Source organism: Mustela nigripes, chromosome 16 (assembly GCF_022355385.1).
Source record: "Mustela nigripes isolate SB6536 chromosome 16, MUSNIG.SB6536, whole genome shotgun sequence".
Lineage (NCBI taxonomy): Eukaryota > Metazoa > Chordata > Mammalia > Carnivora > Mustelidae > Mustela > Mustela nigripes.
In genome coordinates, this window is record NC_081572.1 from 4,289,884 (window position 1) to 4,308,070 (window position 18,187).

The 18,187-nt window shown below is 46.6% G+C and overlaps 1 protein-coding gene across 3 annotated transcripts in view; it reads right to left on the minus strand.

Annotated features, from left to right (window-relative positions):
- SEC14L1 (SEC14 like lipid binding 1) overlaps positions 1-18,187 on the minus strand; it is a 54,443-nt gene that overhangs the window by 20,035 nt on the left and 16,221 nt on the right. The window lies entirely within an intron of this gene.

The following is an 18,187-nucleotide window of genomic DNA, read 5'->3' on the forward strand; positions in this document are numbered from 1 at the left end:
AAAGCATCTCTTAATACATGTCAACATGTTACATCAGAGCCATCTTCCTTTTTACATTATTAACCTCTGTTCAAAAAAAAAAAAGACATTCTATGTTCATGGATTGGGAGAATAAACACAGTAAAGATGTCAACTCTCCCCATATGGATATAGAGGTTTAACATAATTCCTACAAAATCCCGGAAAGGCTTTTTATTTTTTAAGCTACAGACAAGATTATTTTAAAACTGTTAAGGAAAAGCAGAAAAACTGAAATAGCTATAACGATAGAAGACTATATTGGGAGGAGCCACTTTACATGATATGGTATCAGCGCCAACTACACAGCTACAGTGATCCAGGCTCTTGGCACTGGCAGAGGGATAGACCCAGAGATCGATGGACAGAGCAGAGAGCCGTAAACCAACACACAAATATGCCCAACTGATTTTTGACAAAGGTGCAAAAGCAATTCAATTGAAGAAGTATAGCCTTTTTTCCCAACAAATATTACTGGAAAAATTGCACACCGATAGGCAAGAAAAAAAAAATGGACCTCGGGACTAAAAGTGGACCTAAACCACATACATGCCTTATATAAAAATTAAGTCAAAATGGATCAAGGACTTAAGCATTTTTGTAACCTTCTTGAAATGACACCACCATAAGGGCACCTGGGGGGCTCAGTCAGTTGAGTGTCCGGCTCTTAGTTTCAGTTCAGCTCCTGATCTCAGGGTCATGGGATTGAGCCCCATGTTGGGTTCCACACTTAGCACTGAGTCTGCTTGAGATTCTCTCTCTCTCCCCCTCTGCCTCTCCTCCCATAAAATAAATTAAATAAACTCTTAAAAAAAGAAAGAAATGACACCACTGGAGAAATGGAGAACAGATGAGTGGTTGCTGTGGGGTAAGGGCAGGGGGTGGGGTGTGACCAGAACAGGATAACAAAGAAAGCTGCTTGGAAACTGTTCTGTATCTTCACTGCATCAACATCAAGCCCTGGTTCCCACGATGTACCAGAGTTTACTAAAATGCTACCGGTGGGGGAAAATGGTTGAAGAGCAGACAGCATCTCTCCGTCTTATTCCTTATGAATAATGTATTATCAATATATCGTGAATCTTCAATTATCACAAAATTAAAAACTTAATTAAGAAAGAAAAGAAAATTTTACTTGTTATATAATTCATCCAAGCTTTCAGAACATGCACTCAGGCATCTGAGTTTGCCGTGTGTGTGTGTGTGTGTGTGTGTGTGTTTATTCATCTGTGAAGGTATCTTCGCTGAAGACCTTGCTACATTCACACTAAAACCTAAGCCGCCCAGCATCTCACAGGGGTGTGTGGGCGGGAAACCACTGGACTCAGGATGACAAGTGCGGGGCTGTAAGAAGGAGAATAAAAAAGAAGCCCAGGGCCCGGGCATCACTCCTCCAGCAGGCGGCCTAAAAATGTGGGGAAGGAGAGGCTGACTTCCCACCTCAATCACAACCAAGCACAGACTTAAGAACTGTACGGTATTAAAAAGATGAATGAAAATCTGAAGGCAATGCAGACTGCTCTGATCTCCCTTGGACTAGGCGCGAGTGGTCTGGGGCATCAGCAAACTAACGAGAGTGCTGTTTCTGCAGAAGTTTCCTGATGGGCCCCATGAAGACGCCTGATGTGTGAACAGACGTAATACTCTGATCACACCTTTGCTAAAACTCCGTAAAGCACCAGAGCCACCCGCTAACCCTCCTCCAGCTGGTTTTCACTAGTCCTGCTGCAGGTGACCCGCAAGCCCTGTCACCTCTCCTCCCCCTCCGTAACACCGCAGCGTTACAGCAGCCGAAACCTTCGGGCTGTGCTGCCGCCATCTCTGTATTCAGCAGATCCCACGCTAGCGGGTGTGGGAGGGAGGAGAAATGGAAGCAGCCGGTTCAGGAAAGGGAGTCAGGGTAACGCAAAAGCATGTCCTAAGAATAAGCAAGTGCATAAAAGGCTTCAGGAGAAAGAGAATGCCCTCAAGCTTTGGAGAGTTCGTGGTCTGGGAAGGCTGCACGGAAGAGGAAGCGCTGACACTGGTCTGTTCATAATCAGCAAGGAGGGGAGAGATTTCCAGGAAAGAGAACCCAGGAGCGCACCTCAAGGGAATGTCGGGATGCAAAGAGGCACCTAAAGCTGGCGGGGGGCGGGAGGGGGGAGACGGTGGGCTGCAGTGACACTGTGACAAGGCAGGTCTCTACTGGGACTGACCACATGGCCAGGCCCTGGGGGTGCAGTGCTGGTCGCCCTGGAGCTGACCGCCTCTGCACGGGATAGAGAAGGAAGGAACTGGACCATGTGATGAGAGTTGCCTTCTCAGAAAATTAATGACAGTCTTGCGTAGGGCAGTCTGGAAGGGAGGCCAAATTTATGTGGCCACCAGTTGTATTTGGTTTTTTGGATGTTTTTACTTTGAGAGTCAGAAACATTCTTCGTATTTATCTACTTCCCTCCTCCACTCAAATACGTTCTGAATCCCACTACTACTATAGTCTTGATAAATCACACAGTATTTGTCTCTTAATGCATTTTAAATAAACAACATTTAAGAAGTTTATCCAAGTGCTCAGATAACACCACAGAAAAGTCTCAAGGAGGCCCTAAAATTTGTTAAAGCACTACAGACATGAATTCTAGAAAAAAAATTTGTTATCATTTGTTCTACAGCCACTGAAAACCATCTAAACCGACTTCCAAACTGTAATGCATCAAACAAACAAATAAATCTGGCTTTGTACACTGCAACACCCTGACATACTGAAAACCCAAGAACACTAGGGCTTCAAACAAAACAATTCTCTTTAACCCACTGAGCCACCCAGGAGCCCCAAAACAATTCTCTTTAGGTTACATAAAAAAGCAAGCACTCGCCAAGAAACGGCATAAGCTAGGGTCTCTCCTACCCAAAGGCCTATTAGATCACTTTCCAAATACCCACAACAGCTTTTAAACTCCTGAAAGAGAGTGGCCGGCGCAGGGCATTTCCCACACAGCTTGGCCCATGATTCAAAACACAGTACAAACGCTGCGTTCCAGGTAAAGCCATCCGGCCGCGGAGATGCCTGTGCACAGACGCTCACGCGCACCTTAGGCGGCAGCCCTGCAAGCACAGGCCGGAAGCACCCACCTCCCTCCCTCCACGCGCTCCTGCTCGCTCGTCTGCCCCTCGTCTGCCCCGGTCACCCTGCCCCAGACCCGTTCCTCAGCCACAGAGCAGACACCAAATGCCATTTCTCTTGGCATTGCCTAAAACAACGTCACTGTTGGATAAACGTTCTTTGACTTATGGAATAAAACCTTACTAAATAAACCAACGAATCCAGCTTTTTGTTTCTGTGCTCACCTAACCTGGGCCTATCTTTCAAGAGATATATATAAGATTAAGGAATTCTGTATACCATTGGCACAGAAAACCCTAACTTTCTAGAAGCCTGCAGAAAGCCTTAAGTCTCTGAAATTGCTTACAGATCCCAGATTCCAGGTTTCCAGTACCAATTAACACCTACTAAGCTGCTACAACCTCTGAAAAATAGCAGTGCTCCAATTTAATTACAAACATTAATACATGTTCTAGTTTTAGCCACAGAAGGGCCTAGAAGCAATGACATCTCAGCAGCCACGAGAAACATGGCATCTAGATTGTGGTTTCTAAATACCACCCCTACCACGGAGGAACGCACACACCGTGAAGTGGCCGATGACAGGTCTGGAGGAAGGGAAGGTCAAGGTGAATCTGCAGAACTTATCAGAAATCAAGGATGTGCTCGGTGACCGATGGAGACAGGACAAAAGGACACAAAACCAACCTGCAGGGGTTCCCCTCCCCCAACCCTGGGGTCATTTGAGCACCAGAAAGAGAAAAGACAGTGAAGCTTTATAAGCCTCAGAGTAATACTCAAGAAAAACGGGCAGGGGAGGAAATCATGCGGGAAATTGTCACCCAATAACCACCAGAGCAAACGACACAACTGGAGAATCCCAGCTGTGCAAGCACCAATCCTCGGTCACGGGTGCAGACAAGGACCCTCAAATGGCACTGCCGGGGGTGGCTGTCAGATGGGGCATCGCAGTCTCACACAATCGTCCCAATCGTCCCGCAGTCTCACTCGCGAGGGGACAAAGGGGCCTTTATGCAGAGAGATCGAGCAGACGCCACCTGGACTGAACAGTTCAACTCAGGACCCACAAGCTGACAGGCCAGGTGGGGAGCACGCACAGCAGGTGTGGTCCTCACAATGAAATGGTGAGCCTGGAGCTCATCGCGAGGAACCAACCAGACGGGGCCAGGCTACAGAACACTGCGCAGAACCACCAGCCTGCACTCTTAAAAATAAATGGAAAAAAAAAATTAAATGAAAAATGCTAATGTTTGAAAGATAAACAAAAAAAAAGCAGAGAACGATCTAGAATAAAGGCAACTAAAGAGACAAGACCACTGAACACACTGGCTCTTTGATTAGAATAAAATAGCTGTACAGAGAACTTAAGGAAATGTGACCATGCATCACACATGAAACAGTATCACTCTGTCGCTGTTAAACCTCTCCGTGTGATGATGGCGACTGTCAGGCAGAAGTTCTCTTCTTAGGCAATACGTGCATTAGCATTTAGGTCAACAGTGTTACCATATACACAACTTGACTTTCAGATGGTTCTGCAAACATATGCTGTGTGTGTGCATCTGTATGTGAGTGTGTGTGTGTAAGAAAGCAAGCAAGTGTGCTAACTGATCTAAGTGGAAATGTATACAGGTATTCACTATACTTCCTCAAGTTTTTTAAAAATGGAAATTTCTCGAAAGGAAAAGTTGGGAAAAATGTTAACAGGAGAAGGCACCTTGGGGGGGCCATGTGGAAACCAGCAATGCTTCTGTACATAACTGACTGAGGACGACACCGTCATACCTGAGACGTGGAACTGCACAAACCTGAGGTTTGCTCAGGCCCCGGCCCAAGAGCGGCCGGGTGTGCAGCCCACCAGGGACCCGTGCCCAGGGTCCGTACGGGGGCCCCCTGCCCAGCCCTGCCACCAGAACTCTGAGACCCAGAGAGCTCCAGCTTCTGGCTGTTTAAGAGAAGACAGCAGTGGGAATGTCTGTGTGAAGCTTCCCTATTTTTAAAACCTTGTTTGGGCCAATGAGCCCAAGCAAACAGGCCGGCAAGTCTTCTCTCGGCGCTCAGAAGTCTCTCCGGGAGAACGGAGCGAGAACCCAGGCTTCCGCTCGCACTGGGTTCAGATGACTACCCGAGGGGAGCCGCAGGGATTTCCAAAAGTCTTCTCTCTCGAGACTGTCCGCAGTATCAAGTCACTTCCTCGCACTCAGCATTTATCAAACACAAAAATCAAGAAAGGCTGAACAGGATTAACTCTTCCAGAGGGAACTTCTCCAGAGAGCGAGAGAAATGTTCTTCGCTATCTCTTAAAAAGGAAAAGTTGCTTTTGCCAGAGAACTGTTACCATCATTCGCTCAAGCTTTTCGTTTAACACAGCGATTGTCTCACTAACAAAACAAACCCAGGGCCCGGCCCATTCGCCCCTGGAGGAACGCGGCCTTCTGGGTGCCTCAGCTGCCTTCCGCCTTCCTACACCCACTCTTCCTCTTGCCGAAGGGATTTCTGAGCCTGTAACTCGGGAGCCTGGCAACAGTACTTTCAGTTTTTAACCAACCTTTGGATGCAATTTGGAGATGTGAGAAGCTTGTACTGTGCTGAAGAAAACCATATTTTAGTGAAGACATTTCAACTTGAGAATTAATGAGCTTAACAGCACTACTCTGCCAGGAAAACCCATTTAAAAGAAATTCCACTTAAAGAATCTAGCCTTAAATTGAACTACGTCCGTACACAATCTAGCCAACAAACTAAGCCAGCTGCTGTCCGTGTAACGACTTGGATATTCTACGGCACTGGACACGACCATCAAACTCACTTAGACACATACCTGGTTCTACCCCACGAAGACTCCATAAGGGAAAAAAATTAAATAAACGTGGCTGAAGTGTGTGTCAGAAGTCACTAGGGCTCAAGGAAGCAAATATAAAAGCAAAGTGACCCAGGTCCCTCGGAGTTGGGATTCCACACTTCACGGACTGTGGGACGGGCAGGGGCAGGGACAGGCAGGGCCCACCATCGAAGCCCCGCGTTACGACCCCAGCAAACACAACAGTGCAGGGCACGGGGATGGGGCTGCTTGAGAGACGAGACAGGAACACACATCCTGTAGACAGCAGCGGGAGAGAAGACAGGGAGGAGGGGACAAGTGTCTAGGAACTGTACTGGCGCTGCGCCGCCTGAGAGAGCCCGGGGGGAGGGGCTCCGGCCGGTGGTGAAAGGCCCGCCCCGCGTGCACCTGCAGAGCGGAGCAGAGCGCGCACCACGGCCCGGGGCGGCCCGGGGCGGCCTTACAGACCTGCTTACAGAAGGGAGGTTTCTCAGAAGCGGGCCGGGCCCAGGCCCAGGAGGACCCTCCGAGAAGCGCTCCAAGCCCTAGGTCTGGTGCTGAAACTCAAAAGCATACCAACAGCTCGGCGAACTATAGATACGGAAAGTGTCCACTGCCCGGGAGCCTGGGGCCCGACCCTCTCTCCTCACAAGCCAGAGCTCAGGTGGGTGGTGGGCTCCGCTACCTCCACGACTGCTTCTGTTTCGTCCACAGAAGGGGTTCCGAGTTACGGGCTACTTGGAAATGCACGTGTTCATACTTAACAGGATATTTACAAACGTACATTTTTGAAAGGGTGAGCCCTTTTAAAGAAAAGCTGTGGTCCTGGTTGTCTACGTTATACTTTATTCATCCAAATTCATTTTTGATTTTTCAAAGGAGCCCAAGGGCATGAGCAAGTGCACGAGGGTAGCACAGAGCGCACAACCAGGGGAAGGAAGCGCTGCGTTTACAGCCAAATCCTTGTCCCCAACCACTGTTTTCAGTGAGAGCCACGTGTCCAGCCACGGCAGACTGGAACACCGACCGGGAACCTCAAACGAGAACACACCATGGCTCCACTAAAGCTAAAAAGAAATCTGTAAAAATCTGGTCAATCCAAGCCATCTCCCTCTGAGATCAAACACATTTGAAGTTTAAATTATGGATTTCATCTGAGAAAACCTCAAATCCCATGGTTCTGATCACACCTTCTTTCCAGGGACCATTTAGTGTGGAGAAGGCGTGACTTCAGCCTCCAGGGCTGTGAGCTCTAAGGATGAGGAGGGCAGGGAGATGAAAGCCCCAGTAATCAGGCGAAAGCACTTGGATTCTCTCCCAGGGCCTCCCCGTTGGAGTAGGAGTGCGCTGCACTGCGGAAGGCACAGCTACAGCAAAGAACAGATGGCAGGCGCGCCGCTCACACGCCAGGCGCCAACACGCTCCCAAGTGCAAATGGTGGAGACCGTTTCCACCAGAAGCACCTTCTTTTTGCCATGCCTCTCTCCAACACGCGCCCTCACCGCCACCACACCGTGACGGAAACCAGCCATATTACTGTGAAAACACACATGCCATGCGGCGCTCCGGAGAAGTGTGCAAATACTGGGAGGGCGCGTGTGCGTCACCGGTGCCCTCGCTCACATCTCCACTCTTGGGCTCCAAGAGTTCTCCGCAGGAAACAGTATTGTGAAAGGACAGAAGAATTTCAGAATTTCTTTTAAAATCCATGTATTTTCAGTTAGAAAACAGCACATGGACGCAGGGCATGGAGCCACTGAGCGCGCCAGGCCTCCAACAGGGAGCAGTCACTGCGCAGTGCCCATCCATGTCCCCTGCCCGCAGCCCGCACCGGGCTCCGCTACACCTGCCCTTTCACTGGCCTTCAGACGACCAGCAGTGACAGCAGCGGCACAGTTCTCCGCGGCCTGGCAAAGAACTGCGTGGTAAAAATTACCCACAATATTAAAAAGACTTCTCATGTAGGAAGTTTCATTCCAGAGAAGTCATTAATCTTATTTAACCATACTATGATCATTTTAAATAGCGTCAAAAAACCACACAATGGTAGGGTATTTTCTGTCCTCTTAAAGTATCTGGGGCAAGGGAGACCCAACCGGAGCTTAACGCCACTCCAAGAGACAGTGCTCTTTGTCACAGACCTGAACAAAAGGTGGCATGGGAGGGCCCTCACCAAGGTGCCTGGCAAAGGAGGAGTGACACGAATTAGCGCTGCAGGAAGTTCTGCCCATTTTAAGATTTTCTACCATAAATTTTCCTAACACTTTGGGTCCTAGAAATAAACGCTAGCACATGATCCGCCCCCCCCTAAAAAAATTTAGTGAGGAAAGGACCAAGGAGCAGGAACAACCCCAGCAAGAGCTGGGCACCCCCAAGTGCCCCTGCCCTGCCCCGCCCCACAAAGGCCAGTGAGCCCCAGGCTGGATTTTATCCTGCACACACAGCACTAAGGATCCCACTAACCAGCTGTTCCTGGTTCACAGCACAGAAATGACTAGAAGTCACTATTACACAACAGGCAGCAAAAGTCCCAGAACTTCTCAGCATCTGAACCATTGCTCTAAGAACAAAACAAGCAGGAAGACAAAGAATTATCCTTAGAAGAAAAGTAATCATGTAAATCTATTAAAAACTTAGCATGTTTGGGGCACCTGGCTGGCTCAGTCAGTAGAGCATGTGACTCTTGATCTCAGGGTCACGAGTATAAGTTCCATGCTCAATGTAGAGCTTACTTAATTTAAAAAAAAAAAATGAGAGGGGCACCTGGGTGGCTTAGTCAGTTAAGTGTCTGCCTTCGGCTCGGGTCATGATCTCAGGGTCCTGGGACCGAGCCCCGGATCGGGCTCCCTGCTCCGTGGGCAGTCTGCTTCTCCCTGTGCCTCTGTCCCTCCCCCAGCTCACAAACACGTGCGCATGTGCTCTCTCTCTCAGAGAAACAGATAAAATCTTAAAAAAAAAAAAAATAGCATATTTACATTTGGCTAAAGCAAAGTCATCAACTCATAACAGCAGGATAGTTTCAGGTGTTCCTGGTTAAAGACAAACATCAAACCATTTCTTCTCTCCATGAGGTGTGCAGCCAATCGTACAGCGGAAGTCTTGATTTAGTAAGGTCTTCTAGAATCCTCTATCTTACAGTATTCGTAAAGTATTCCTTTTAAGAATTTCCAAGTAAGGCTACCTGGAAACTTTTAATAATGCAATTTAACAGACTGACACGGAGCTCTCGAGCTTTCAAACCCAAACTCCAAGTACGATCTAGTGGTCCAGCCTGCTTGATTAACTGCGCCTTCTGCTTTCTGGCCTGGATGAGAAAACTGGGGCCCGCCCGCGTTCAACTGTGTCCGGTTCCTGCAAAGCCCTCAAGACTGACATCTCCCACAATAGCCCGGGGTGATTTCAGTTTGTTTGCTGTCTTAAAGATCATCACTGATGCCATTTCTGATTCTTGGTACTTAGGCTTGGTCACAGGGAGCTCGACGTCAGAGGTTTTCCCAAACTTCCCTTCACAGCATCCTTAAAATCACAGTAACTTCTCCACGGTGCCCCAAAGCCAAACGAAATTCCATTTATTATAAGGGCCAAACAACTTAAAAAGCATGTGCGTCCTAAGAACTCAGTAACCATCTGAAACAATAACACATTTAAGTTGAGGGAAAACGTGTTTTTGCTTCCTTCCTAAATACCAAGGATTACCTGGGAGCCTGTGTACTTGGAATCACAGTGGACACTCGTTCTCGGATTTCCTGCTGCTCACTGTTCTCAGGTGGCAATGGCTTTTTAGCACAGCAGCCAGCGAAAACCCGGCTCCACAAAGATCATCACACCATTAAAAGAAATTCAAGGGGCACCTGCGTGGCTCAGTGGGTTAAAGCCTCTGCCTTCGGCTCAGGTCATGATCCCAGGGTCCTGGGATCAAGCCCTGCATCGGGCTCTCTGCTCAGCAGAGAGCTTGCTTCCTCCTGCCTCTCTGCCTACTTGTGATCTCTCTCTGTGTCAAATAAATAAATTTTTAAAAATCTTAAAAAAAAAAAAAATTCAAAGGTGCCCGGGAGTCAGTTGGGTAGCTGCCTTCAGTTCAGAGCGTGATGCCTGGGACCGAGTCCCACGCCAGGCTCCTGGCTCAGCGGGGAGTCTGCTTCTCCCTCTCTTTCTTGTTCCCCCTCCAAATGTGCATGTGCACTCTCAATCTCTCTCTCTCAAATAAATAAAATTTTAAAAAAGAAAAAAAATGCAGTGTGATCTAATCTTAAAATGTGAGCCACCGTGGGCTGGAAGCTGGCACAGTGTCCAAGAAATGATGACTATCCCCGTGTTTCCTCCAAAATTAAAAATATCTTACAGCCCTGTGGTGCTCTGGGGGCCTCAGAACAGTGAGAGAACCGTGGCTCCCAGTGCTCTGAACTGTACCCATCCGCTCACAGATTCTTCTGCCTGTGTAAAGAGGCGGCATTCAAAATCTAAACAAACGAGCTCCATCCAATTCATCATCCTCCACTGTCAAACTTTCTATCAAAAACAAAGGGCCAGTGTTTCTAGTAAGTTTCCAGTGTCTGCATAGAAACCTTTAAAAATCGGAGAGAGGGGCAAGAAAGCTTTCCCGGGAAGTGAAAGGCCAGATAACAAATATTTCCAGCTTCACAGGCCAGACAGGCTCCGTCGAGAACACGGCGCCGCCACCAACACGGGAACGAACGAGCACAGCTGTGCACCGATGAGACTTGACTTACAGACACCAAGAAATGAACTTCATACACTTTTTACATGTGAGGAAACGTTATTCTTTGGGATTTTCCCTAACCATTAAAAAATGTAAAAACTATTTTCTAGCTTTCTATTTTAGAAAATAGGCAGCGGGACATCGTCTGCCCACTCCTGATCAGAGATTGTAACAGGTTCCAGTTAATTATTTTCTCACAAAAATTCAAGAGCTATTTAAAATGCCAATCAGTCCAAACTGTGAAGGACAAAAAAACTTTACATAAAACAGGAAGAACTGTAAAGCCAATAGATTACCACTTACCATATCTGTATTTATATTCATCTAAACCATTCTCCATTTGATGACAGAATTCCAACAAATACTCATCTAACTTAAATACACAAATTTGACTACATACATTTCACCCAAAAAACAAGTGGGGAGCAGGGGGGAAGAGGGAATGAGTTTGAATAGCAAGGAAAACACCCACCATTCCAATCACTGAACAGAGGACTCCAAAACCATCCCAGGAACCAGCAACCCTAACCACACGTGGCTATGTTCCTCGGGACACCTGGGTGGCTCAGTCGGTTAAGTACTTGCCTTGGGCTCAGGTCATGATCTCAGGGTCCTGGGATCGAGCCCCACATGGGGCTCCCTGCTCAGCGAGGATCTGCTTTTCCCAGTCCCTCTGCCCCTCCCCACTGCTAATGTGTGCTGATAAATAAAATAAAATCTTAAAAAAAAAAAAACACACACAGTTCCTCAGTCTCAAAAGCCACATTTAAAGTTTAAGAAGTTGCTCTGCTATTCTTGGCTGACTTTCAATGCATAACTGAATCCTGTAACAAACGTTTTGACCTGACTATTCCACCCCTTTGGCCTAGTTAAAGTCCTGAGAATGTCTGCAGGGCTGTGTGGCAGATGCCCCAAATCCCAAGTCTTATGATAAATTTCTTCTCTCCACAAAACCCAGAGAGTCATTCATACTTATTGATAAGCTAATTATATTAGTCTGAGTTCCAAATCTGTTTTATTAATTAGGCTTTGTTATTTAAAGCCTTTTGTCCAGGTGCAGACTAGAAGGCTGTAACCCTATTTAACAACCTCTGGCAGCAGAGGGAATTTCTTAGAAAACAGGCAACCTCTGAACCCACACACTGATCACAAAGGTAACTTAATATCAGTTAACTCCTTCAAGGACAGCCTATTGGGGCGGCTCAAAGCTCTCTTCAACCCCTCTGAGGCTGCTCCCCCTCCCTCAGCCCCCCCAATCTTGCTCTACTCTCCCCCCAGCTTGATCCCTGGTATTCCTTCCCTCTCTAGGTCCCAAGAGTCTTAGACCTAGTTTTGTTTTCTGCCTAGAATGTGACTTTAGTAACTGCTTCTCTTTTTTCCTTTTGTGGACACCCTAAAAAGTATCCCTTTTATTTTCTAGTTCATAAACATTAACCCAGAGTTTTAAGATAAATTATAGGAAAAATAAAAAATAAATAAACTACAGGTTTTACTCTTGATTCTAACAGATCCAAAAAGCTCAGAAAAGCCCTACAGAATTAAAAAGTGTTCTTTTTTTTTTAATGCCAATGTTTTCGGCTGCAATATATAAAAATAAACAAATTGTGCTATGCCCACCCAATGAAACACTTTTCAGCAATACAATGTAAAGAACTATTTATTTATGCACGCATGAATGAATCCAAAATAATTATGGTGAATCAAAGAAAACAGACCAAAAAAAGTACATGTGAATCTATTTCTGTAAAATTCTAGGAAATGCAAAGCAATTTATACTAACAGAAAGTAAATCAGTGGTTGCCTGGCCGTAGGAAAAAGGAGAAATTACAAAGGAACAAAGGACTTCTGGGGTGATGGACATATTAATTATCTTAATTAAGCGATGGTTTCAAAGGTATATATACATGACAAAACTTATCCAACTGTACATCTTTAAAATGCACAGTTCAGTATTCATCATTTTTACCTCAGTAAAGCTAAAAAAATAAAAATAAAAACACAAGTATATATAGGTTTAATTGACAGGCCAACTTAGGGAAGCATTTTCTAGCAGTGCCCAGGATTTCCTGATAAAGAAACCCGATTCCATCAGCCAGCACCGAGCAGGCGCAGCTCAAGGGCATCCGAAAGGGAAGCAGCGTGGAAGGCTTTGTTCGTATTCCTCAAACACTGGAAGCAGACACGATGTCCCATAAATGGTGGATAAACAGACTGGGCACATCCACACGATGGACTATTATTTAGCAATAAAGAAAGATCAGCTATCAACCCACAGAAATACATGGAAGAAACTCCAATGACTATTGTTTAATGAAACAGCCGCGTCCCCTAGGATTCCAACCACATGACACTCTAGTAAAGGACAAGGAAGGCCACAGCCAAAAGCTCAGTGGCTCCCAGGTACTGGAGCCGAGAAGGGAGAGCGGAGTGCGTGGAGCACAGAGGGTTTTTTGGGCAGTGAAACTGCTCCATCCGATACTGTAATGTGGACACATGACATTCTACACGTGTCCACACCCACAGAATGTACAACACAGACAGGGAATCCTAATGTGAATTACAGACTTCAGTTAATAACAATGTCTTACTATCGGTAATACATCAATCAAAACAAACACACCATACAGGATGTCAATAATGGGGAAGGGGCGCCAGAACGGCTTCGTGGGTTCAAGGTCAGACTCTTGATTTCAGCTCAGGTCCTGATCTCAGAGCTGTGAGATCAAGCCCAGCGTTGGACTCCACGTCACTGCTTGGGATTCTGTCTCTCCCTCTGTCATATCTCCTGCTCACGTGAGCATGTGCGCCCGCCCTCTCTCTCAAATAAATAAATGGGAAATTATAAAGGGGTATATAGAAACTTGGTAGTATCTGCTCAGTTCTCTGTAAACCTTAAACTATTCTTTTTTTTTTTTTTTTAAAGATTTTATTTATTTGTCAGAGAGAGAGCGAGCGAGAGCGAGCACAGGCAGACAGTGTGGAAGGCAGAGTCAGAGGGAGAAGCAGGTTCCCTGCAGAGCAAGGAGCCCGATGCGGGACTCGATCCCAGGACGCTGGGATCATGACCTGAGCCGAAGGCAGCTGCTTAACCAACTGAGCCACCCAGGCATCCCAACCTTAAACTATTCTTAAAAAAAAAAAAAAAAAATACCTATTAAATATGAAGAAAAGGAGCAAACACCTATTAACTGTGCTCTAAGAAAACAAAAAAGACGAACTTCTTTTCAGAAGGACCTGGAGAAATTCACACAAAACACTCTCTCCCTTCCTGAGGGCAGGTGCTGAGGGGGCACGGACAGAAGGCAAAGACCTGTGCCAACACCACACACCATGGGGGAAATGAGCTTGAGAACAGACTCCCAAACCCCGGCCTGCGTATGCACCATAAAAGGTTACCGAGATTAATGCGTTCACTAGACAGGATCTTTCTATGAAATGTTTCTCTCTATTCTGAAATGAGGAAACGGGAGCCCAAGAGGAGCAAATGTTCCCGGATTTGAACCCAGGTCCGCCCCACTCCTGACGCAGATGGCCTGTCTCAGAGCACAGACCCTGGGAAGAGAGACTGGATTCAAATCCCAGCTCTGCCCTCAGCTGGAAGATGGCCTTGGGAGGTTACTAAATGTCCTCGTCTTCTCTACTGTACAGAACTGTGGCCGGCGAGCCCCGCAAAGACGCAGAGAGTGACAAACCACGGGGAAGGACTCGGCCGCCCCACAGTCGCAAGCAACAAACTCGGCGATGCACACGGAGAGGAAGGATACCTTTCTAACACGAAATTTGTTGACATTTAACTTTTCTATCATACTTCGAAAATGCACCCCTCAAAAAAATCCATGTGTTCACCAGACTAAAATGATAAATATGTCCCCAGTGGCCCTAGAAACACAAGATGCAAATCTCATGAGGCTCTGGTGGAAACCAACTGTGTCAAGTTTATAAATAGCCAACATTAAAAAAAAAAACAAAAAAAACCTCTTGGTATAAATACTATCATACATGTCTCCCACTTTCTATAAGGAAAAGAAAAGTCAAACAGAAGCTAAACAGAAATAATCTTTATTTCATTTAGACATTGCAGATAAAATACTCCCTCTGTAATATGAAATAAATGTAAGACATAAATGGGTTTAGCTAGTTAAACCACCAATTAATTAGCTAAATATACAACATTCAGTTACTGGGAGCAGAAAACACGGCGCTGAAAGTAAACATAACCGGAGCCGGGAAGAGACTTTTTTGTAAAATGCACAGGGGCTGGCGGGGGCCAGGTAACAAGATGTTCCCTGAAAAGGTTTCGGTTACAGGCAGCCCTGAATCCGGCCTGCTGTCAACGGTATTAACGTTTTCCACAGAATTAGGAAAAACAATACACCCGGAAGGGAAAGGACGCATATTGGGAAACTAATTGCCCAGCTCCTGCGGCCAGAATAACTGTAAACATTGCCCTGCTGTTCCCCGGGGTGAGGGAGAGCCATCCCCGACCCCTGCCCCACTGTCCCCAGACGAAGTCTTCCCTGAGGCATCTCGCACAACCGCTGACCAAAGACAGGAGGCCACACCTGTGCTTATGGACTCAGATGGACTGCTCTGTTTTATTTATTTATTTTTTTTATTTTTCAAATGGTCTACTTCAAACTCAGAGCACCAGCAACTTCCAACCCACCCCGCACCCCGGCCACGTCCATTACCGAGTGTCTGACTCCGCGACTCCCCAGGGTCCTTTCCCTCCACTCCGCCAGCACGTCCCCCCAGGACTGCGGCACAAACCAGGGAGCCCCAGCAAGAACCAACGCAGAGCTTTGGCTCCGGAGTCAACAGACCTTGATTTGAACGCCACTGGTGCCCACCCACGAGCAAGAGGCTTCTGTTAAAGAGAAAAGCTGGGGAGACAGGGCACTGGGGAGAGAAGTTTTCCTGCCCAGCAGGGAACTGGGTCAGACAAAGATCAAAGGGAGAACCCAGAGGAGAAAGGAAGAGGAATTTTAAAGCAAAGGCCATACGCCCCTGGCCCTGTCCAGAAGCAGGAAAGGCAAGGGTGGGGCGTGGGCGGCTGGCTGGTGGGATCCAGATTGGTCTGGAGGTGAGCCAGCACCAGCCGGGCCACCCCTACATGCTGGCGAGTGGCCCCACAGTCACTGGGCCAGGCAGCCCGGTCAAAGACTACCACTGGAGGAACAAATTCAACCTCAGTTTTCTCCTTTGTACAATGGAATCAGAGAACACCTACTCCAAAAAATACACCCTTCCAGTTGTAAGTCAGTCAGTTGGTGGTGCGTGCGACTGCTGACCTCAGGGCCAGGAGTTAAAGTCCCACGGTGGACCTAGAGCTTACTTAAAAGGGTGGGGGGGGGGCACCCAGGTGGCTCAGTCAGTCATTCGGTTAAGCGTCCAGGTCAGGTTCTCAGGTCCATGAGATCAAGCCCTGAATTGGGCTCCACGTTCAGTGGGGAGTCTGCTTGGGATTTTCTCTCTCTCTCTTTCTCTCTACCGACCCCACCACCCCCATTCACCAGCGCCTGGTCTCTCTCTCTCTCTCTATAAAATAAATAGATAAATAAATAGCTCTTTAAAAAGAAAAAAAACTGGTAATTCCTGGGGCTGTAATGCACAGCACAGCGATTATAATTAATAATACTGCACTGCACATCTGAAAGCTACTAAGAGTACATCTTAAATGTTATCACCAGAAAAAATGTGTAACCATGTGAGGTGATGGATATTAAATTAACTTATTGTAATGATCATTTCACAAATATGTACATATATCAAAGCACTGCAGTTCACCTTAAACTAATACAATGTTGAATGTCAATTATATCCAAAGAAAGCTGGTGGGGGCCCTACCCAAAGAGTAAGTGTAAGCAGTAAATGAGATACTGGCAGCATCCTCCATTTCTTCTGGGTCTAACTTAGATCTGTGGAATTAACACAGTGCATACATTATTTTTTAAGATTTTATTTTTAAGTAATCTCTGAACGTAGCGCAGCGTGGGCCTTAAACTTACAACCCTGAGATCAAGAATCACATGCCCTTCCAACTGTTTAAAACTTTTAAAGTTAAAAATTCGATACAGTTGTATTTGAGGACCATTTACAAAACAATAAAATTCCTTTCATGAAAAACAAACATGACTTTAAGAATCACGAACATATAAAAGGACCCCCCCACACACCTTTCCACAGTAAGGTGACACTGTCACAGTGTGTACACGATGTAAATTTCCACGGCTCTAAGTCAGACCGAGGTCGCGACCATCCCTCTTTTGCACTCTCGGCCGCGCCGATCCAACTAAAGGACAGTCAAACGCACAAACTACCACTACGGGCTCAGTTCGCCGCACAGAAGGGCCGCACGCAGGGGCCAACAAGCCATCCGCTGAACCCCCGCCCCGCCTCGGGCTATTTTCAGCCTTAGGCTGGGTTTTGAACAAACCCAACTTAAGGGGCCGGCTGCCATGGATTCACGCCAAGTGAGCAAAATCGAACTCCAGGTAAGTGCGTACCAAGCCTGAATAACACATGGGCGCCTTTTGAGAGAGAAAAGGTTTTTGGACCTCTGGTGTTGACCAGTTATTTTTATTATTATGTTACTTAAACATGTACAAACTAGGTAAAAGCTCATACAATTATAAAGCCCACGACATACGTTTACTAGGAAGGACGATCACTTGTTGGAGCCGACGTCTCCTTCAGCGCAGACACGAACTGATGGCCGGGCACGGTGCGTTCAGACCTGCGGGCCCGCCGGGAGGGGCTGCACATCCACCCACCATGCCCGCTGCTTTCTTCAGTTAAATCTTTATTTGTACAGCTCCCTGTCTGCAAGGTACCTTAGCCTACACTTGGCTCAAATACATCTACGTATTAATTCCACCGCAATTCTTTTCGCATTTGCTTTCAACCGTTAAAACAGTATTACTGGGGGCACCTGGGTGGCTCAGTGGGTTGAGCTTCTGCCTTCAGCTCAGGTCATGATTCCCAGGGTTCTGGGATCCAGCCCCGTGTGGGGCTCTCTGCTCAGCGGGGAGCCTGCTTCCTCCTCTCTCTCTGCCTGCCTCTCCGCCTACTTGTGATCTCTGTCAAATAAATAAATAAAATCTTAAAAAAAAAAAACAGTATTATTGGGCACCCCCAAATAACCCTAGCAGGAAACCACGTTCTGTCCAATAGCACTTAGCTATGTCAGGCACCCAGGTGATCTTGGCCTTTTTTTTGACCGTCAAAATAAAAAGCATATTAGCCAATCCCGGATAGAAAATTAAAGGACACGACAATGGACCCTTGAACACAAGTCTGAACCATGCAGGTCCACAAATACACAGATTTTTTTCAATAAATAAGCTACAGTAAGGTAAATGTATTTTTTATGACTTTCTTAACATTTTTTCTTTACCTCATTTGATTGTAGGAATATGGTATATGACAGACACAAAATCTACATTAGTCAACTGCTTATGTGACTATAAGGCTCCAGCCAACAGCGGGCTATTACTGGTTAAGTTTCTGGACTAGCAAAAGT